The sequence below is a fragment of the Lithobates pipiens genome, unplaced genomic scaffold, assembly GCF_037356315.1.
Source record: "Lithobates pipiens isolate NorthernLeopardFrog02 unplaced genomic scaffold, aLitPip1_a1.2 Scaffold_1, whole genome shotgun sequence".
NCBI classification, from domain to species: Eukaryota; Metazoa; Chordata; class Amphibia; order Anura; family Ranidae; genus Lithobates; species Lithobates pipiens.
This window is the reverse complement of record NW_027507685.1, coordinates 236,499,352-236,520,275: the sequence shown is the minus strand read 5'-3', so window position 1 is coordinate 236,520,275 and position 20,924 is coordinate 236,499,352. Positions and strand designations below refer to the sequence as shown.

The 20,924-nt window shown below is 43.6% G+C and overlaps 1 protein-coding gene across 1 annotated transcript in view; it reads right to left on the bottom strand.

The window, feature by feature from the left end:
- Positions 1 to 13,545, bottom strand: part of ZBTB9 (zinc finger and BTB domain containing 9) — a 28,238-nt gene extending 14,693 nt beyond the window's left edge. Inside the window, exon 1 of the mRNA XM_077484731.1 lies at positions 12,822 to 13,545. The gene's annotated coding sequence lies outside the window, so the exon portion shown is untranslated. The remainder of the gene's footprint in view (positions 1 to 12,821) is intronic.
- Positions 13,546 to 20,924: the final 7,379 nt, after the last annotated feature.

Genomic DNA, 20,924 nt, shown 5'->3' with positions numbered 1-20,924 from the left:
CTGGACATTATCCTTGAAATCGCACTAAAAACCTGTCAATTTGCACTGCATAAAAGTGTGACCCTAGTCTAGTCTTTACAAAAAGGTAAGCCCCTGCCCCCACCTATAACTGGGCTCTTGCAGCAAGGAGCAGTGTCTTACCTTTTTGTACTGTTGATATATTGGTCAGGCAATGCACTGACACCTCTGCAGCCATAGTGCTATGTGCTGGGTGCTTTCAAAGTTCACATTCCTTGTGACAATAAAAGTGATTCAAAAAAAATTCCACGAGCGTGCGCAATTTTATTTTTGGGGTTCTGTATCGTATTGTTTTGCATATCAATGTAAAAAGTGTTATTTTTTTTTTTAATCAAAATTATTTTTTCTTCTTTTGTTTAGCAAAAAATAATCCCCATTGGTGTTAACATTCCACCAAAAGAAAGCTCTATTTGTGTGAAAAAAATAATAATTTGGGTGCAGTGTAGCATGACCGCGCAATTGTCATTCAAAGTGTGACAGCGCTGAAAGCTGAAAAATGGCCTGGGCAGGAACGGGGTGAAAGTACAAAAGTTACTTCTTTTTTTTTTTTTTCCTCCATGGTGGATGAGTAAGCAATTCATTAGTGCCAGATCAGTGGATCCCAAGGTTGTGGGATGGTTTTTAACCCCTTGCACTCCCTCCCCTCTCTGCAGTGACCTCCTGTGTATAAACTCCTTCACCTCCCTTACCCAGCCCATTAACCCCTTCACCACCTCCTCCCTCTGTGTATGATCTGTACATGTAATGTACTTAGTGTACCATTACCGAGCTCCATGTTTTAACTCCCTCCGTACCGACACGTTTATTTCTAAAACATTGTGGCAAAAGATGAGATCAAAAAGGGGTTATTGTTGTGGTGTTTGTACCACTCTGACATTTTTATTTTAACAGACCGTAAGGGAAACAATGTTTTCAAATTTCAAACTGCTTGCAGTCCGGGCATTTTCTGCCACTTTGCCACTGGTTCACATGTAACAATCAGTATTTTTTTCCTAGAAAATTACTTTTTTTTTTTTGTTTTAGAGTGAAGATCCTAGAGAATAAAATGGTGGTTGTTGCAATATTTTATGTCACACTGTATTTGCGCAGTGGTCTTTGAAACGCAATTTTTTTTTTGGGGGGGGGGGGACATTTTTCATAGCTGGTTATAAAATTTTGCAGGCCATTTTTCTCCTTCACTGATGTGTGCTGATGAGGTGGCACTGTTGGGACACAGATAGGTGGCACTGATTAGCAGCACCGGTGGGCACTGATTAGCAGCACCGGTGGGCACTGATAGGTGGCACTGATTATCAGCTGATCACATGGTAAAGGGCTGCTGTGATTGGCCTTTTACCTCAATCGGTGATCAGCCGAGTATGAAGGCCTCAGCGATCACAGAGCAAACCGCAGGGGGCATACGGGCAGTGTGAGCAAGAGAGGAAGGAAGTTCATGCCGTCCCGGTATTGTAAGCCCATGCTGTAGCCGTTATTTGGCTATAGAGCAGGCAGGAACAGGATAAAGCAAAATTAAACCCAAAAATAGGATTTTTATAACAGCTTACCTGTAAAATCCTTTTCTTTGAAGTACATCATGGGACACAGCGCCATAGTAGTTACTATGTGGGTTATAGGCCACCTTCAGGTGATGGACACTGGCATGCCCCAAATTAAAAAGTGCACTCCCTATATAACCCCTCCCACTGGTGGGAGTACCTCAGTATTGTAGCAAAGCAATACACGTGTATGCCAAGAAGGGAGAGACCTCTGTGTCCCGTGATGTACTCCAAGAAAAGGATTTTACAGGTAAGCCGTTATAAAAATCCTATTTTCTTATCGTACATCACGGGACACAGAGCCATAGTAGTTACTATGTGGGATGTCCCATAGCAATGGCAACTGAGAGGAGGGAGACGCAACAAAGTAGGGCACCAAGAGACTAGAGGACTCATACTGAAGCCTGCAGTACACTGCGCCCAAAGGCGATATCCTCATGGCCTTTTACATCTACTTGATAGAATCTGGTAAATGTATGGACTGAAGACCAAGTTGCGGCCTTGCAGATCTGAGCCATGGAGGCCTGGTGATGCACTGCCCAAGAAGCACTAACAGCCCTGGTGGAGTGCACTTTAATATGAAAAGGAGGAATTTTCCCTCTTAAAACAATCACTTGACAAATCCATTTTAGGGGTAAAGGAGGACAGGCAGCATCGAAATCCTCTAGGACCATCTGGCAACACAAAACATTTGGTTTACAAATCTGAGCGGTCACTTTCAATAGACCCTGACCGCTCTCACCACATCAAGAAAATGTAGTGACCTTTCTTCCACAGAAACCAAGTTCTGGAAAACAATGAAGGCAGAACAATATCTTCGTTTAAATAAAAAACTAGATGCTACCTTCGGTAAGAATTCAGGATGAGGCCGCAATACAGTCTCATCCTTATGAACAACCAATACGGCTCCTAACAAGAAAGAGCAGCCAACTATGATACTCTTCTTGCAGAAGATATGGCAACCAAGAAAATTTCTCCCCCGTCAAGAGGACCAAGGGAATATCCTGTACTAGCTCTAAAAAAAAACCAAAACCAAAAGGCTGCTTCTATAAGCCGACAGGACTAAAATTAAGTCCCAAGGGTTCAGGGGTGACCAAACTGGAGGATTAATCCACGTTACCCCCTGAATAAAGTTCCGAACCAGAGAGAGAGAGAAGCAAGTGGTTGATGAAAAGAAAGACTGATAAAGCCGACATCTGCCCATCGATAGGATTAGAAATGAAGCTGACCTTGAGTACTATCTGTAGGAATTCAGGAATCCTATTTGACATATTTCCTGGGGTGCCAACCCCTGGATTTACACCAGGAGCCATGTCTTCCAAATTCTTGACTCTGGAGGCCGGCTTCCTAGCATTTAACCAAATTAAAGCTACTAAGGCTAACTATCCACGATCTTTCAGAACATGGGTCTCAATAGCCAAACTGCTAAATTTTGTGTTTGTAAGGTAGGATGGAATTCCGGACCTTACAAGAGAAAGTCTGGCCATAGTGGTATGGTCCAAGGGTTCCCCCCACCACCATCTTTACGATCTCGGCAAACCAAGATCTCCTGGGCCACATGAATCACCTCCTTCCCTTCTTGCTTGATCCTGCGAAGGTGCAGAAGCAGCAGAACAAGAGGGAATGCATAGATCAGTAAAAAAACTGACCCCACAGAAAAAAAAAAAAAATCAAGGCCTCTGTTTCGTATGCCATCGGATCCCTTGTCCTTGACACAAAGTTCCACATCCAGAACTCCCCATCTTCTGGTATATCAACAGAAACATGTCGGGGGGAAGGGACCATTCTCCTGGGAACAACTTTGGTGACTCAACTAGTCCGCCTGCCAATTCACTATTCCTGGAGTGAAAATTGCTAATAGGCAAGGAATGTTGTTTTCTGACCAAGATAGAATATGATTCACCTCTTTCTGGGCCACACAACTTCTCGTGCCCCCTTGGTGAATGATAAAAGCCACAGCTGTGGCACTGTTGGATTGGATACTGATAGGACAATTCCGTAGTCTGAGCTTCCATGCCTTGAAGTGGAAGTAAACTCCCCTATCGTTTTCAGCCAAGGAAGCTGCCATCTTTGCCTCTGTTTAATCTTCAACTGCTATGGTGCTACACATGTGATTCGTTATGACACCAGCCATTGGATGACTTGATAGTTTGGCTGAGAGCACAGCCAATGTGCAGTTAGCATTCCCGGCATGCCTTTTTTTTTTTAACTGTTTAAATCCATGGGTTTACTTCCACTTTGAGGACCAGGCGTACTGCCCGAATCTCTAGAATATTGATGAACACGGTCATCTCCGATTTGGACTACTTCCTTTGGACAGATGCTTCTTCCAGGACTGCTCCTCAGCCCAGAAGGCTGGTGTCTGTTGTTACCATCTTCCAGGTAAGCAGTAGAAAGGATTTCTCGTTTTGAAGATTCTTGGATAGCAACCACCAATTGGGACTCTGACGCACATTAGGGGGGTAAACGCATTGGAAAGCCCAGAGCTTGGGCCTTCTTGTTCCCCGTTTGAAGGGATGCTGTATTTCAGCAGTCTTAAATGAAACCGTGCCTAAGGAACGGCCTCGAAAGAAAACGACCATCTTTCCCAAAAAATTAATGCAAAGCCAAATAGAAGGATTCTTCTTTGAATTGAGAAACCTAACCAGTTCCCTTATGGAACTGATCCTTTCCTGGAGAAAAAAAAAACAACACATCCTCTTCTGAGCTGTATCAATGATCAGCCCCAAGTACTGCAATCTCCTTGATGGATTTAAAGCGGGATTCCACCCTAAAGTGGAACCTCTGCTGATCGGATCCCTCCCCCCCTCCGGTGTCACAATTGACACCTTTCAGGGGGGAGGGGGGGGGTGGAGATACCTGTCAAAGACAGGTATTTACACCCACTCCCGTGGGAGTCTACGCCATTTCCTGCCCTGGCGCACTGTCTGCTGGGACACACACGGGTCCCAGAGACAGCGCGGAGATTTCCTATTGCGCGGCGCAACTCGCGCATGCGCAGTAGGGAACCGGGAAGTGAAGCCGATTGGCTTCACTTCCTGATTCCCTCACCTAGAATGGTGGCGGCAGCAGCCGAGGGCCGAGCGATCGATCGGCCTCGGCATCGCTGGAACCCAGGACAGGTGAGTGTCCATTTATTAAAAGTCAGCAGCTGTAGTATTTATAGCTGCTGGCTTTTAATATATTTTTTTTTGGTGGAATCCCTCTTTAAGGAGGATTTCTCTAGGTTGAGAATCCACCCTAGGTATTCCAGGTAGCCAATTGCTGTGACAAAAGTTTGGATTAAGCGGGCTACCGAATTGATCTATGAAGAGAAGATCTAAGTAGGCTAGTATTGTTATACCTCAAGCCCTTATCCTGGCTAAAGGAGGAACCAGGACCTTTGTAAACACTCGAGGAGAAGTAGCTAGACAAAAAGGCAGAGCTACAAACTGAAAAAGAACATTTTTCTACCTTGAAGCATAGAAATATCTGGTGAACGGGGAAAAACGGCACATGAAAAAAAAAAAAAAAAAAAAGCATCCTTGATGTTGATTGACGCCAGACGTTCTCCCGCTTGTAGGACAGAGATTACTGATCTGATTGACTCCATGAGAAAAGAACAGATATTTAAAACCGGTTTAGATCTCAGAGATCTAAAATGGGTCTGACATCCCTGTACGGTTTTCGAACGGTAAAAAAATGGTTTGAATAAAGCCCTAATCCTAAAGCCGCGTACACACGGGCGGACTGTCTGGCCAACTTAGTCCGTCGAAACACATTTCAGCGGACAGTCCGCTCGTGTGTGGGCTTCAGCGGACTTTTTCAGCGTGCAGTCTGGCGGACTAAATATTTAGGAATTTCCGTAATATTGTCCGTCATACTTTGGTTTCAGCGGACAATCCGCTCGTGAGTAGGCTAGTTGGACGGACTAAGTATGCCGCATGCTCAGAAAGGATTTACACGGCCGAAGGTTGCATTGCTGTGTATTGGACGTCCTATTTTCGTCCCGTCGTACGTGCTGTACACGTCATCGCGCAAGCTTTCGAGAGACTGTTTGTTCATCCGTGTGTGGTCAAGTCCGTTCAGTTGAAAGTATGACGGACTGTCCGTCGGATTGTCTGACGGACTAAGTTGGCCATACAATCCGCCCGTGTGTACGCGGCTTTACTCTACCAAGGGGACCACCGATATCACTGTTTGGAGACAAGAGATGATCCAAAGCTAGAAAGAGGAGACTTTTCACTGAATCTCTGGGAACATTTTGATCTGAGAAAAACGAGGAGATGGGAAATCTGACATTGTTCCTGCCAGACCCTTGAAAACTGTAGAAGTCTTCCCCCCCACTCGAGTGAGCGGGGGGCGCCCTTTGATAAGGCTTTAGTATTTTGTTTTGTGGATTACAACCCCCGGGTTCTCTTTTGATCTGGAGACTGACCCTGAGGTTTACCTCTTGAATCCTGACGGTGGAGGCCGTTGTGACTGTCTGGAGGCAGATGCCCCTGGCACTGGAGAAGAAGCACATTTAAAAAAGAAAAATACTTAAACTTCTTAACCGGAAAAAAGGGAACTTTTCCCATTAGAAATTCTTTGGATATACTTATCCAGATTATCTCCAAAATAACTGTTCACCATAAAAAGGGAAACTGTCTTTTTGCATGGCGCTTCGGCTGACCATCTTTCAACCATAGAATTGTATGCACATGTACCAGCCTTAGCGTGAACCATGAGGCCCGGAGAATAAAATCTTTCATAGCGTCAACTGAAAAACAGAACGCTTCTGATATGCCAGCCAATCCCTGGGCCTGCTGATCAGGAATGACTTTGAGTACCTCTATAAACTGGTCCTTAAAGGACTGAAATATTCTGAATGTCAGCGCAGGTTTGAATGTCTGAACCTGCGAGTGAAATAACGTTTTTTTTGTTTTGTTTTTTCAAAAAGAAGCTCCAACTTCTTATCTGTTGGAGCCTTTAGCATATGAGCATTGTCTTCTGGACAAGTCAGGTTTTAGTGTACATTGCTGGAACTCCCCATAAAATCCTTCCTCCATAGAATAAAGTATTGAGAACTTTTTCAGAGGAAATGAATAGAAAAAGCATGAACAGATTTGGGGGGGGGCTCTTATGCCGCGTACACACGGTCGAATTGGACCACAGTACGCCGGACAATTCGATCGTGTGTGGGCTCCAGCTGACTTTTTCATCGTAAAGTCCGGTGGACTTAGAAAGTAGTTTTGACTCAAAATTTGACGGCCGGACTTGGCTTTCAGCGGACAATCCGTTCGTCAGTGTGCTAGTCTGGTGGACTAAGAATAACATGCTCTGAAGTACGAGACGGAAGCTATTGGCTACTGGCTACTGAACTTCGTTTTTCTAGTCCCGTCGTACGTGTTGAACGTCATCGTGTTAGAAATCGCCGGACTTTTGGAGTGTCCGTGTGTGGCCAAGTCCGTTCGTTATAAAGTCCGGCGGATTGTTTGCTGGACCAAGTCCGCCGGGCAATTCGATCGTGTGTCCGCGGCATTAGAGAACCCAAAGCAGAAGTGGGCTCATCGACTGACTGCGTTACTGGCAGTAAAAACGCGGAGCGGACCAATTCAGTGAGCAACTGTAAACAACCTTTCCTGCGAGCCCGATACTCCACATCTGGTTCTTCGGAAAAGAGGAGACATCAGCCCTTTTCCGGGTCCTAGAGAGAAATTCGTCATCTCACCCTCCTTGTTCCTCAGTATGAGGGTCCTGAGCAATGGACGGGGGGCCCTGTTACGCTTAATCCCAACTCTGGGATGAGATTAAAGCATCAAACTTTAACTTCAAGCTTAAAATGGTTAAAAGAAAAAACCTCCTTAGTAATATACACAGGGGCTGCAGCGTTTAAGAGCAGCTGCAACACTTGCCCCTCCTGACGGCTCACCGTGGCCAGTCATATTACTCTCAGGGGAGGATGCCATCTTTACTGGGATGGATCTAGGCTTCTGTGTGACTAAATAAGTCTTTCTAGAGCCCTTTATGGAGGTGTTTTTACCCCCCCCCCCTTTCTGTCACTGCCCGATGCACAAAGCAGAGGTACTACCAGAAGGAATGTATCCACTGCTTGAGAAATAGTTCAGCTCTATCATACATGTTCAAGTCCCCAGTTAAAATTACTGTTGGCAAGTGGATAACAGGTTATAATATAACTAAAAACACAAACCTTTTTTTTTGTGTTGGATAGCGGAGAGGGGGTCAGGCCCCTGTCAGGTTTTTATTGCCATCTGCTCTCCCAGTTAGGGAGATTCTATAATATATATATATCCTGTTAGATATATATATATATATATATATATATATATATATATATATATATATATATATATATATAAATCTATATATCTATATATATATCCTGTTTACCGTGATAACTGAAATTCAAAGAAATTTCCACATTTTGGGTTGTCCACAGAACAGGAATAGAGGGGAAATCTTCCACTGGGGACACTAGTTATGGTGACAACCAGGGATTACTTCACTTTGGAGGGATTTCCTCTCACTTCCTGTTTTGGGCATGTGACAGGAAGTGAATAAATTATATATAAATATTTATTTTATATAATCCATATACTGTGTGAGGACAAATCCCCTCCTCCCCCCCCCCCCCCCGCTATACACCAAGCACACAATCTATGGGGCGCTCACATTCTGACCACACACACAGACAAGACTATTTGTCCACGAGCAAAGATCAGAATTCAGCCATCATGACACCCAATCATAGATCTGGTGACTGTGGATTGCCGGGTCGGTGAGGTCACCGCACTGCACACACTCATGTTGTAATATAGAGAGGGGGGGGGGGGGGGGGGAAGCAATGAGAACAACAAAACTACACGAGGAGAAATCCTCATCTCACCCCCCCCCCACATGACATCACCCCCGGGGGAGGGGCACACAGGAGCAGAGAGACACAATACATGTACACACACACACACACACACAAGTGTTTGTGCGTACATGTATTGTATGTCTATGTGTACATGAATCCATGTATAGTATTGTGTGTCTGTGTGTACATGTATCATATGGTGTGTGTGTGTGTCCATGCATCTGTGTTGTGTCTGTGTGTACATGTATCATGGTATTGTATGTACAGATATTGTACTGTGTGTGTCCATGTATTGCATTGTGTGTACAGATATTGTACTGTGTGTACAGATATTGTACTGTGTGTACAGATATTGTACTGTGTGTACAGATATTGTACTGTGTGTGTCCATGTATTGCATTGTGTGTACAGATATTGTACTGTGTGTCCATGTATCGTATTGTGTGTACAGCCATTGTAGTGTGTGTGTCCATGTATTGTACTGTGTGTCCATGTATTGTACTGTGTGTCCAGATATTGTACTGTGTGTCCAGATATTGTACTGTGTGTCCAGATATTGTACTGTGTGTCCAGGTATTGTACTGTGTGTCCATGTATTGTACTGTGTGTCCATGTATTGTACTGTGTGTCCATGTATTGTACTGTGTGTCCATGTATTGTACTGTGTGTGTCCATGTATTGTATTGTGTGTACAGATATTGTACTGTGTGTCCATGTATAGCATTGTGTGCACAGTTATTGTAGTGTGTGTGTCCATGTATCGTATTGTGTGCACAGTTATTGTAGTGTGTGTGTGTCCATGTATCGTATTGTGTGTACAGATATTGTACTGTGTGTACAGATATTGTACTGTGTGTACAGATATTGTACTGTGTGTACAGATATTGTACTGTGTGTGTCCATGTATTGCATTGTGTGTACATATATTGTACTGTGTGTCCATGTATCGTATTGTGTGTACAGATATTGTACTGTGTGTCCATGTATTGTACTGTGTGTCCATGTATTGTACTGTGTGTCCAGATATTGTACTGTGTGTCCAGATATTGTACTGTGTGTCCAGATATTGTACTGTGTGTCCAGATATTGTACTGTGTGTCCAGATATTGTACTGTGTGTGTCCATGTATCGTATTGTGTGTACAGATATTGTAGTGTGTGTGTCCATGTATCGTATTGTGTGTCCATGTATCGTATTGTGTGTACAGATAGTGTACTGTGTGTACAGATAGTGTACTGTGTGTACAGATAGTGTACTGTGTGTACAGATAGTGTACTGTGTGTACATGTATCGTATTGTGTGTACAGATATTGTAGTGTGTGTGTCCATGTATGTACAGATATTGTAGTGTGTGTGTCCATGTATCGTATTGTGTGTACAGATATTGTACTGTGTGTACATGTATCATATTGTGTGCACAGTTATTGTAGTGTGTGTGTCCATGTATGTACAGATATTGTAGTGTGTGTGTCCATGAATTGTACTGTGTGTACAGATATTGTACTGTGTGTGTCCATGTATCATATTGTGTGTACAGATATTGTAGTGTGTGTGTGTGTGTGTGTGTCCATGTATGTACAGATATTGTAGTGTGTGTGTGTCCATGTAGTGTACTGTGTGTGTCCATGTATTGTATTGTGTGTGTGTCCATGTATGGTATTGTGTGTACAGATATTGTAGTGTGTGTGTCCATGTATGGTATTGGGTTGCACAAGGGACGAGTGACGTAGTGCTGTGAACGGGGGAGTGGCCGCCTTCTCATTGGTGGGAAGCGCTGGCCGTTTTCCTATGGCCTGCATTTCATTCATTACATGGGAGTTTTAGACACTTCTAATAAAATTGACCGTTTTATCGGATGTCTGCACAATGAGATTGTCTCTTCTGTTCTCTGCATATGTGGCCGCTGTGCTGTACCTTTCACAGCATTCTGCTTAGCGGATTGTTTGCGGAGATTGGGCGGATCCCATCTGGTGTGTGAGTGGAAGACGGACCTTTGTAACTAAGACTGGCCATACACCTATAGAGTATCTGCAGATTTTCTATGGTTAGATGGAAAAAGTGGAACAGATTCCTCCATCTACACTGAACTGTGTGGATGGAAGGATCTCCCACTGGCCCAAGCTTCCATATCTTGCTAGTCGGCCCCGCTGGCTCTCACAATACCTGAACATTCTGATTGGGTACAGGCATGGTTTAGGTTGAGAGCCAGCGGGGCCGACTAGCAACATACTGAAGCTTGGTCCGGTGGGAGATTCCTCCATCCACACAGTTTAGTGAACATGGAGAAATCTGTTACACTTTTTCCATCTAATCATAGAAAATCTGCAGATAATCTATAGGTGTATGGCCAGCTCTAGTGAGCCGTATGAAGTGTGGATCTGACCAGCTACAAGTCTTTATATTGTGTCCCTGCAATGCACTGGTGGGAAGACTTATATTGGGCGTTGGTGACGCTTCTTCTTCCTCATCAACCTCAGAATATTTCTGATGGACTTGATTTTTTTTGTGACCAATGTATTCGAATTTATACATTTTTGATGAACTTTTTGTTTATTACCACCATTGTTTAGTGCTACACCCTTTACCGTATTGTGCGTCCATGTATCTATGTATTGTATTGTGTGTACATGTATCATATGGTGTGTCTGTGCATTGTGTGTCCATGTATCGCATAGTGTGTGTCCGTGTATCGTACTGTGTATTGTGCATCCATGTATCGTATTGTGTGTCTGTGTATTGTGTGTCCGTGTATCGTATTGTGTGTCCGTGTATCGTATTGTGTGTCCGTGTATCGTATTGTGTGTCCGTGTATCGTGTGTCCATGTATCACACTGTGTGTCCTTGTATCATATTGTGTGTCCGTGTATCGTATTGTGTGTCCGTGTATCGTATTGTGTGTCCGTGTATCGTATTGTGTGTCCGTGTATCACACTGTGTGTCCTTGTATCGTATTGTGTGTCCGTGTATCGTATTGTGTGTCCGTGTATCGTATTGTGTGTCCGTGTATCGTATTGTGTGTCCGTGTATCGTATTGTGTGTCCATGTATCACACTGTGTGTCCTTGTATCGTATTGTGTGTCCGTGTATCGTATTGTGTGTCCGTGTATCGTATTGTGTGTCCGTGTATCGTATTGTGTGTCCGTGTATCACACTGTGTGTCCTTGTATCGTATTGTGTGTCCGTGTATCGTATTGTGTGTCCATGTATCACACTGTGTGTCCTTGTATCGTATTGTGTGTCCGTGTATCGTATTGTGTGTCCGTGTATCGTATTGTGTGTCCGTGTATCGTATTGTGTGTCCGTGTATCACACTGTGTGTCCTTGTATCGTATTGTGTGTCCGTGTATCGTATTGTGTGTCCGTGTATCGTATTGTGTGTCCGTGTATCGTATTGTGTGTCCGTGTATCGTATTGTGTGTCCATGTATCACACTGTGTGTCCTTGTATCGTATTGTGTGTCCGTGTATCGTATTGTGTGTCCGTGTATCGTATTGTGTGTCTGTGTATCGTGTGTCCATGTATCGCACGGTGTGTCTGTGTATTGTGTGTCCATGTATCACACTGTGTGTCCGTGTATCGTATTGTGTGTCCGTGTATCGTATTGTGTGTCCGTGTATCGTATTGTGTGTCCGTGTATCGTATTGTGTGTCCGTGTATCGTATTGTGTGTCCGTGTATCGTATTGTGTGTCCGTGTATCGCACGGTGTGTCCGTGTATCGTGTGTCCATGTATCACACTGTGTGTCCTTGTATCATATTGTGTGTCCGTGTATCGTGTGTCCATGTATCGCACCATGTGTCTGTGTATTGTGTGTCCATGTATCATATTGCGTCGCACGGTGTGTCTGTGTATTGTATTGTATTGTGTGTCTATGTATCGCACAGTGTATGTCTGTGTATCGTATTGTGTGTCCGTGTATCGTATTGTGTGTCCGTGTATCGTATTGTGTGTCCGTGTATCGCACGGTGTGTCCGTGTATCGTGTGTCCATGTATCACACTGTGTGTCCTTGTATCATATTGTGTGTCCGTGTATCGTGTGTCCATGTATCACACTGTGTGTCCTTGTATCATATTGTGTGTCCGTGTATCGTGTGTCCATGTATCGCACCATGTGTCTGTGTATTGTGTGTCCATGTATCATATTGCGTCGCACGGTGTGTCTGTGTATTGTATTGTGTGTCTATGTATCGCACAGTGTATGTCTGTGTATCGTATTGTGTGGAAAGCATTAAACCCCCAGAGCAGGCTGGAGGGGGCTCAGCAACACATGTGTCTTCCACTCCTTATATACACAATCTATATACACACAATTCAGGGTACAATGTGTCCCCTCCACACATCTGATACACATGACCCGCACACAGTGTCCTCCCCTCCCCCCAGATATCACACATATATACATTGTATATCCCCGATCACTCCTCACCTCCGCACAGCACAGGCCTCCTCCTCCTCCTCTTCACACAGCCCGAGACCACGCCCCTCCCAACCGTCACCTGACCCTGCGACACCACCGGACGGACAACCACCACCTAACCCTGGGAGACCACTACATGGACAACCACCACCTGACCCTGGGAGACCACTACAAGGACAACCATCACCTAATCCTAGGAGACCACCAAAGGGACACAGTTTATTCAACATTGGGTTCACAATGGAGGGACAACCATAACCTTACCCTGGGAAACCACTGCAGGGATAACAGTAACTTATACATGGGACATGACTCAGGGGACAAACAAACTAACCCTGGAATACCCCTAGAGGGCAACTGTCAGCTAACTCCGGGACACACTATTGGGACAACCATCCCCTAACACGGGGAGACTAATACAACAAGTATCACTTAACCCTGGAATATCACTTGAGGGCAACTGTCAACTAACCCTGAGATACACTATTGGGTCAACCATCACCTAACCCTAGGTAGTCACTACAGTAATAATATTCACCTAACCCTGGGTTCTCAATGGAGGGACAACAATCACCTAACATTGGGATTTCAGTAGAGGGACAACCACCACCTAACCCTGGGACATCACTAAAGGGACAACTGTCACCTAACCCCGGGACATCACTAGAGGGACAACCACCACCTAACCTTGGGACATCACTAGAGGGACAACCATCAGCTAACCCTGGGACATCACTAGAGGAACAATTATCACATAACCCTGGGATATCACCACAGGGACAAACATTAGATAACCCTGGGACATCATTAGGGGGACAACCATCACCTAAACATGAAACACTACTAGAGGGACAGCCATCACCTAACCTTGAATTACCACTACAGGGACAACCATCACCTAATCCTGTGTTACCCAGGATGTAATTTCCTAAACAACCATCACTTAACCTTTTAACATCACTGTCCACCAAACCATCACCTAATCCTGGAATCTAATCCCAACTAGGCTAACAATTAGCAAACCCTAGAAATCCATTCTCTACCAGTAAAACCAGTTGGGACATCCATCACCTATCCTTGGACACTACTGCAAGAACATCCATCACCTACCACTGGGATACCACTCCCCACCCACGTGAACAATCACCAATCAATGGGAAACCACTAGAGGCACAACCATCACCAAATTCTTGGACACCACTTTCCCCCATTGTTACATAACACTGAGAAACCAATCCCCATCAGGTCAAACATCACGTAAACCTTGTACACTGCTTCCTACCAGGCCAAACAACACCTAACCCTGGAGAAAAAAAATCTGCACTGATCCAAATGTTGCTTAACCCTGAGACACAATGTACAACAGAGCCAACCTTCCCTTTACTCTGGAAAAACATTTTCCACCAGGCCATCTATAACCTAAACCTATGCCACCTATCCCCATCTGTCCAATACTAATACTTTACCCTGGGACACTATTCATCAAGCCAAATATCACCTAACCCTGGGACACCACATCTTAACCCTAGGAGACAACTCCCCATCAAGCTAGCCATCATTTTACCCTAGGACATTACTTCCCACTGAGCCAACCACCACAAAAGCCATAAGATTTCACTTCCCACAAAGGAAACTTAACCCAGGGAGATCACTTTAAGGACACTGTCCATTGGGCTAACCGTCACGTAACCCCTAGGAAGCCATTTCCCATAATGTCAACCATGGTCTAACTCTTAAATACCATACTCCACTGGGCCATTAATCACCTATATCTGGGTCACCACTCCTCACTGGGCAACCATAATCTTAATCCTAGGACTCAACTTTGGGGACAATCATCACTTAACCCTGAGACACGCACCACCAGGCCAGTGGTCACTTAGTTGGTTACATAGTTGGCAAGGTTGAAAAAAAACATCAAGTCCAACCTAAGTGTGTGTTTTTTTATGTCAGTATTACATTGTATATCTCTGTATGTTATGGTCACTCAGATGCCTATCTAATAGTTTTTTGAAATTATCTATGCTCCCTGCTGAAACCACTGCCTGTGGAAGAGAATTCCACATCCTTGGCGCTCTTACAGTAAAGAACCCTCTACGCTGTTTAAGGTTAAACAGCTTCTCTTCTAATTTTAGTGAATGCCGTGTGTCTTTTTACATTTCCTTTCACGGAAGAGTTTTATCCCTATTGTGGGATCACCAGTACAGTATTTGTACATTGAAATCATCCTCCTCTCAAGCATCTCACCTCAAGAGAGAATAAGTTCAGTGCCTTAAATAGCTTTGTTACCCTTCTCTGGACTCTCTCCAGTTCCAGCACATTCTTCCTAAGGACTGCTGCCCAGAACTGAATGCCATATTCCAGGTGCGGCCGGACCAGAGTCTTGTAGAGCGGGAGAATTATCGTTTTTATTTCTGGAGTTAATCCCCTTTTTAATGCATGCTAAAATTCAGTTGGATTTGCTTGCAGCAGCTTGGCATTGCATGCCATTGCTGAGCCTGTCATCTACTAGGACCCCCAGGTCATTTTCCATCCTAGATTGCCCCAGAAGTTCTCCCCCTAGTGAGGAGATTACATTCATGTTTTTGCTACCCATATGCATTATTTAAAATTTTTCTACATTGAACCTCATTTGCCATGTGGTTGCCGACCACATTCATTTGTTCAGATCTTCTTGCATAGAATGCATTAAGGTGAAAAATAGCAAGGGTTTACAACCCCTTTAAGGACCCTCAGGTGCAAGCCATCTGGTCCCGGTGACTTATTAATGTTACATTTGTGAAGTCTATTCCTAATTCTATCCTCTGTTAGCCATGAGGGTGCTTCCTGTGATGTGTCATGAGGATGAACATTGCAGTCTTGGATACTGAATCCCCCCGATTCCCTTGTGAAGACTGAGGAGAAGAATAAATTCAATACCTTTGCCATCTCTCCGTCTTTTGTAACCAGATTCCCTTCATCATTCTTTATTGGGCCAATATGATCGACCTCCCTCTTTTACTATTCATATACTTAAAGAATTTCTTCTGATTCTTTTTTACTCTCCTCCGCTACAATATGTGCCTTTCGTGTTCTATCTTAGCCACCCTGATTGCACCCTTACATTTCTCATTGCTTTCTTTATAAAGTTACTGATGATGATCCCTCAGCCTTGTATTTTTTTTAAGGCCTTCTCCTTTGCTTTTACAGTGCCTTGCGAAAGTATTCGCCCCCCTTGAACTTTTCAACCTTTTGCCACATTTCAGGCTTCAAACATAAAGATATAACATTTTTATTTTTTGTGAAGAATCACCAACAAGTGGGACACAATTGTGAAGTGGAACGAAATCTATTGGATTTTTGAAACTGTTTTAACTAATAAAAAAATGAAAAGTGGGGCGTGCAAAATTATTCGGCCCCCTTGTGTTAATACTTTGTAGAGCCACCTTTTGCTGTGATTACAGCTGCAAGTCGCTTGGGGTATGTCTCTATCAGTTTTGCACATCGAGAGACTGAAATTCTTGCCCATTCTTCCTTGCAAAACAGCTCGAGCTCAGTGAGGTTGGATGGAGAGCGTTTGTGAACAGCAGTTTTCAGCTCTTTCCACAGATTCTCGATTGGATTCAGGTCTGGACTTTGACTTGGCCATTCTAACACCTGGATATGTTTATTTGTGAACCATTCCTTTGTAGATTTTGCTGTATGTTTGGGATCATTGTCTTGTTGGAAGATAAATTTCCATCCCAGTTTCAGGTCTTTTGCAGACTCCAACAGGTTTTCATCCAGAATGGTCCTGTATTTGGCTGCATCCATCTTCCCCTCAATTTTAACCATCTTCCCTGTCCCTGCTGAAGAAAAGCAGGCCCAAACCATGATGCTGCCACCACCATGTTTGACAGTGGGGATGGTGTGTTGAGGGTGATGAGCTGTGTTGCTTTTATGCCAAACATATCGTTTTGCATTGTGGGCAAAAAGTTCGATTTTGGTTTCATCTGACCAGAGCACCTTCTTCCACATGTTTGGTGTGTCTCCCAGGTGGCTTGTGGCAAACTTTAGACGAGACTTTTTATGGATATCTTTGAGAAATGTCTTTCTTCTTGCCACTCTTCCATAAAGGCCAGATTTGTGCAGTGTACGAATGATTGTTGTCCTATGGACAGACTCTCCCACCTCAGCTGTAGTTCTCTGCAGTTCATCCAGAGTGATCATGGGCCTCTTGGCTGCATCTCTGATCAGTCTTCTCCTTGTCTGAGCTGAAAGTTTAGAGGGACGGCCAGGTCTTGGTAGATTTGCAGTTGCCTGATACTCCTTCCATTTCAAAATGATCGCTTGCACAGAGCTCCTTGGGATGTTTGAAGCTTGGGAAGTCTTTTTGTATCCAAATCCGGCTTTAAACTTCTCCACAACAGTATTACGGACCTACCTGGTGTGTTCCTTGGTCTTCATGATGCTCTCTGCGCTTTCAACAGAACCCTGAGACTATCACAGTGCAGGTGCATTTATACAGAGACTTGATTACACACAGGTGGATTCTATTTATCACCATCAGTCATTTAGGACAACATTGGATCATTCAGAGATCCTCGCTGAACTTCTGGAGTGAGTTTGCTACACTGAAAGTAAAGGGGCCGAATAATTTTGCACGCACTACTTTTATAGTTTTTTATTTGCTAAAAAAGTTTAAATTATCCAATAGATTTCGTTCCACTTCACAATTGTGTCCCACTTGTTGGTGATTCTTCACAAATTTTTTTATATCTTTACGTTTGAAGCCTGAAATGTGGCAAAAGGTTGAAAAGTTCAAGGAGGCCGAATACTTTCGCAAGGCACTGTATATGCCTTTTTACAATGGAGTTAAGCCACCCGGGACTTTTGTTAGCTCTTTATTTATTTAATTTATTTCCCATTGGGAGGCACTGACTAGTACCCTTATTTAATATGCTCTTAAAGCACACCAATTTTTCCTCCCTGTTCTTTGTTCCTAGGATTTTATCCCATTCAATATTTTATAGCAAGGAGCGTAGTTTAGGGAAGTTGGCTTTTTTTAAATTCAGTGTCTTTGTGTTCCGCTTACGGTTCCTATTTGTGTGATTTATACTAAAACAAATTGACCTGTGATCGCTGTTTCCTAAATTGCCCCGTATTTCCACATCCGTGATCAGGTCTGTATTGTTAGTAATCAGTAGGTCAAGTAACGCATTGCTCCTTGTTGGTGCATTTAGCATCTGACCATGAAATTGTCCTGTAAGACATTTAGGAAATGGCGAGCCTTAGACTTAACCCTAAGGGCGCGTACACACGGGCGGATTGTCTGGCCAACTTAGTCCGCTTGTGTGTGGGCTCGTGTGTGGGCTTCAGCGGACTTTTTAAGCGGACAGTCTGGCGGACTAAGTCTTTCGGAATTTCCGTAATACAGTCCGTCCAAACTTGGTTTCAGCGGACAGTCCGCTCGTGAGTAGGCAAGTTGGACGGACTAAGTATGGCGCATGCTCAGAAAGGATTTACACGGCCGAAGGTTGCATTGCAGTGTATTGGACGTCGAATTTCTAGTCCCGTCGTACGTGCCGTACACGTCATCGCGCACGCTTTCAGCGGACTGTCTGTTCGTCGTATGTGGTCAAGTCCGTTCATTCAAAAGTAGGACGGACTGTCTGTCGGATTGTCTGACGAACTTAGTTGGCCAGACAATCCGCCCGTGTGTACGCGGCCTTAGACATCACTCACCACAGAGACAAACAAGATTTGGGTTGTTTTTTTTCTTTTCTTCTTTTAGTAACTTGTCCCTTTTCAACTTCCATCTCTATTTCACCCTTATTTTACATCATTGTTTTTAGCTAAAAACATCTTTCTTTTTCTACAGCATTTTATAACTGGCAGAGTTAATGTCCTCTTTTGTTTTTTTTGTAGTTCTCTAACAATTGTTTTTGTATGTATGGCTAAAGTGAGAATTTACTATATATATCTAGCTATATCTAGATATCGATATCTATATATCTAAATATATCGATATCTATCTATATATATGTGTGTGTGTGTATATATATATATATATATATATATACACACACACACACTAATGTGCAAATGTTTGAGGCAGGTGTGAAAATATGTTGTACAGGAAGAATGAATCCAGAAATAGAAGTGTTAATAGTTTATTTTTTAGCAATTAACAAAATGGAAAGTAAATGAACTGAAAAGAAATCCAAATCGATTCAATATTTGGCGTGACCACCCTTTTCCTTCAAAACAGCATCAATTCTTCTAGGTACACTTACACACAGTTTTTGAAGGAGCTCGGTAGATAGGTTTCTCCAAACATCTTAGCCCTTGTACACACGGTCGGACATTGCGACAACAAAATCCGTCGTATTTTGTCCGAAACTTGTGTTGCATACACACGGTCGGACAAAGTTGTCGGAAAATCCGATCGTACGTAAAGTGACGATGTTGTTTCATTACGACGGGACTACGTTCAGGCTAGTAGCCAATAGCTTTGGTCTAGGAATTTGATCTGAGCATGCGTGGCACTTTGTCCAATCGGAATTCTCTACACACAATTGGACAAAGTCTGATTGGATCATGTTGTCGGAAAGTTTTATAGCCCAGCTCTAAAACTTTGTCGGATATTCCAATGGAAACAGTCCGATGGAGCCCACACACAGTCGGATTATCCGACAACGCGGTCCGATCGGACATTTTCCGTCGGAATGTCCGACGGTGTGTACGAGGGCTTAGAGAACTAAGCAGAGATCTTCTGTGGATGTCAGATGCCCTAAATCCTAAGTCTCTTCATGTAATCCCAGACAAACTCAATGATGTTGAGATCAGGGCGCTGTGGGGGCCAAACCATCACTTCCATGACTCCTTGTTCTTCTTTACACTGAAGATAGTTAATGATATTGGCAGTATGTTTGGGGTTGTTGTCCTGCTGCAGAACAAATGTGGGGCCAGTCACGTGCCTCCCTGATGGTATGGCATGATGGATAAGTATATGCCTGTATTTCTCAGCATTAAGTACACCAACCATCCTGATCAAATCTCCAACTCCATTTGCAGAAATACAGCTCCAAACTTGCAAGGAACCTCCACCATGCTTCACTGTGGCCTTCAGACACTCATTATTGTACAGCTATCCTGCTCTTCACCAGCAAACGTTCTCCTGCTAGAGCCAAATATTTCACATTTTGATTCATCAGTCCAGAGCACCTGCTGCCATTTTTCTGCACACCAGTTCCCATGTTTTCTTGTATAATTGAGTTGCTTAGCCTTGGTTGCAGATTGCAGGAATGGCTTTTTGGCCGCAGTTCTTCCATGAAGACCACGTCTGGCCAGACATCTCAGGACAGTAGATGGGTGTACCTGAGTCCCACTGGTTTCCACCAGTTCTGTGTTGATGGCACTACTGGACATCTTCTGATGTCAAACAGAATTAAGCATGAGGTGTCTTTCATCTGCTGCATTGTTTCCTTGGCCGACCACTGTGTCTACGGTCCTCAGTGTTGCCCGTTTCTTTGTTGTTCTTCAAAAGAGCTTGAATAGCCCATCTGCAAACCCTGGACTGCTTTGAAATATTTTGCTTGGGGGAGACCTTGCTGATGTAGTATAACTACCCTGCGTCTTGTTGCTGTGCTCAGTCTTGCCATGGTGTATAATCTGTGACATGAAACTGTCTTCTACAACCTCACCTTATTCGCAGAGTTTGGCTTTTCCTCAACCAGTTTTACACATCCTACAAAGCTGTTTCTCTTTCAGCTAATCTACACATGAAATTGATGATCATTAGCACCTGCTTGGTATAATTGATTAGTCATACACCTGACTTAAATCCTACAAAATTCCTGACTCTGTGCAAGTGTAAGAATTGATGTTGGTTTGAAGCCAAAGAGTAGTCATACCAAATATTGATTTGATTACGATTTTTCTTCTGATCGCTCACTTTGCATTTTGTATATTGATAAAAATAAACAATTAAAGAATATATTTTTTGAAAGTGTAGCGCCAGGCTCCTGAAGAGCATGCGCTATGTGTTTTCAAAGTTAAAACTTTACCCAAACTACAGTTTGGTTTGGGTCTATTTGTCTAAATTTGACTTCTGTGTCAGTCTGACTGGACTGTGAGATGTTCAGCCTGGCC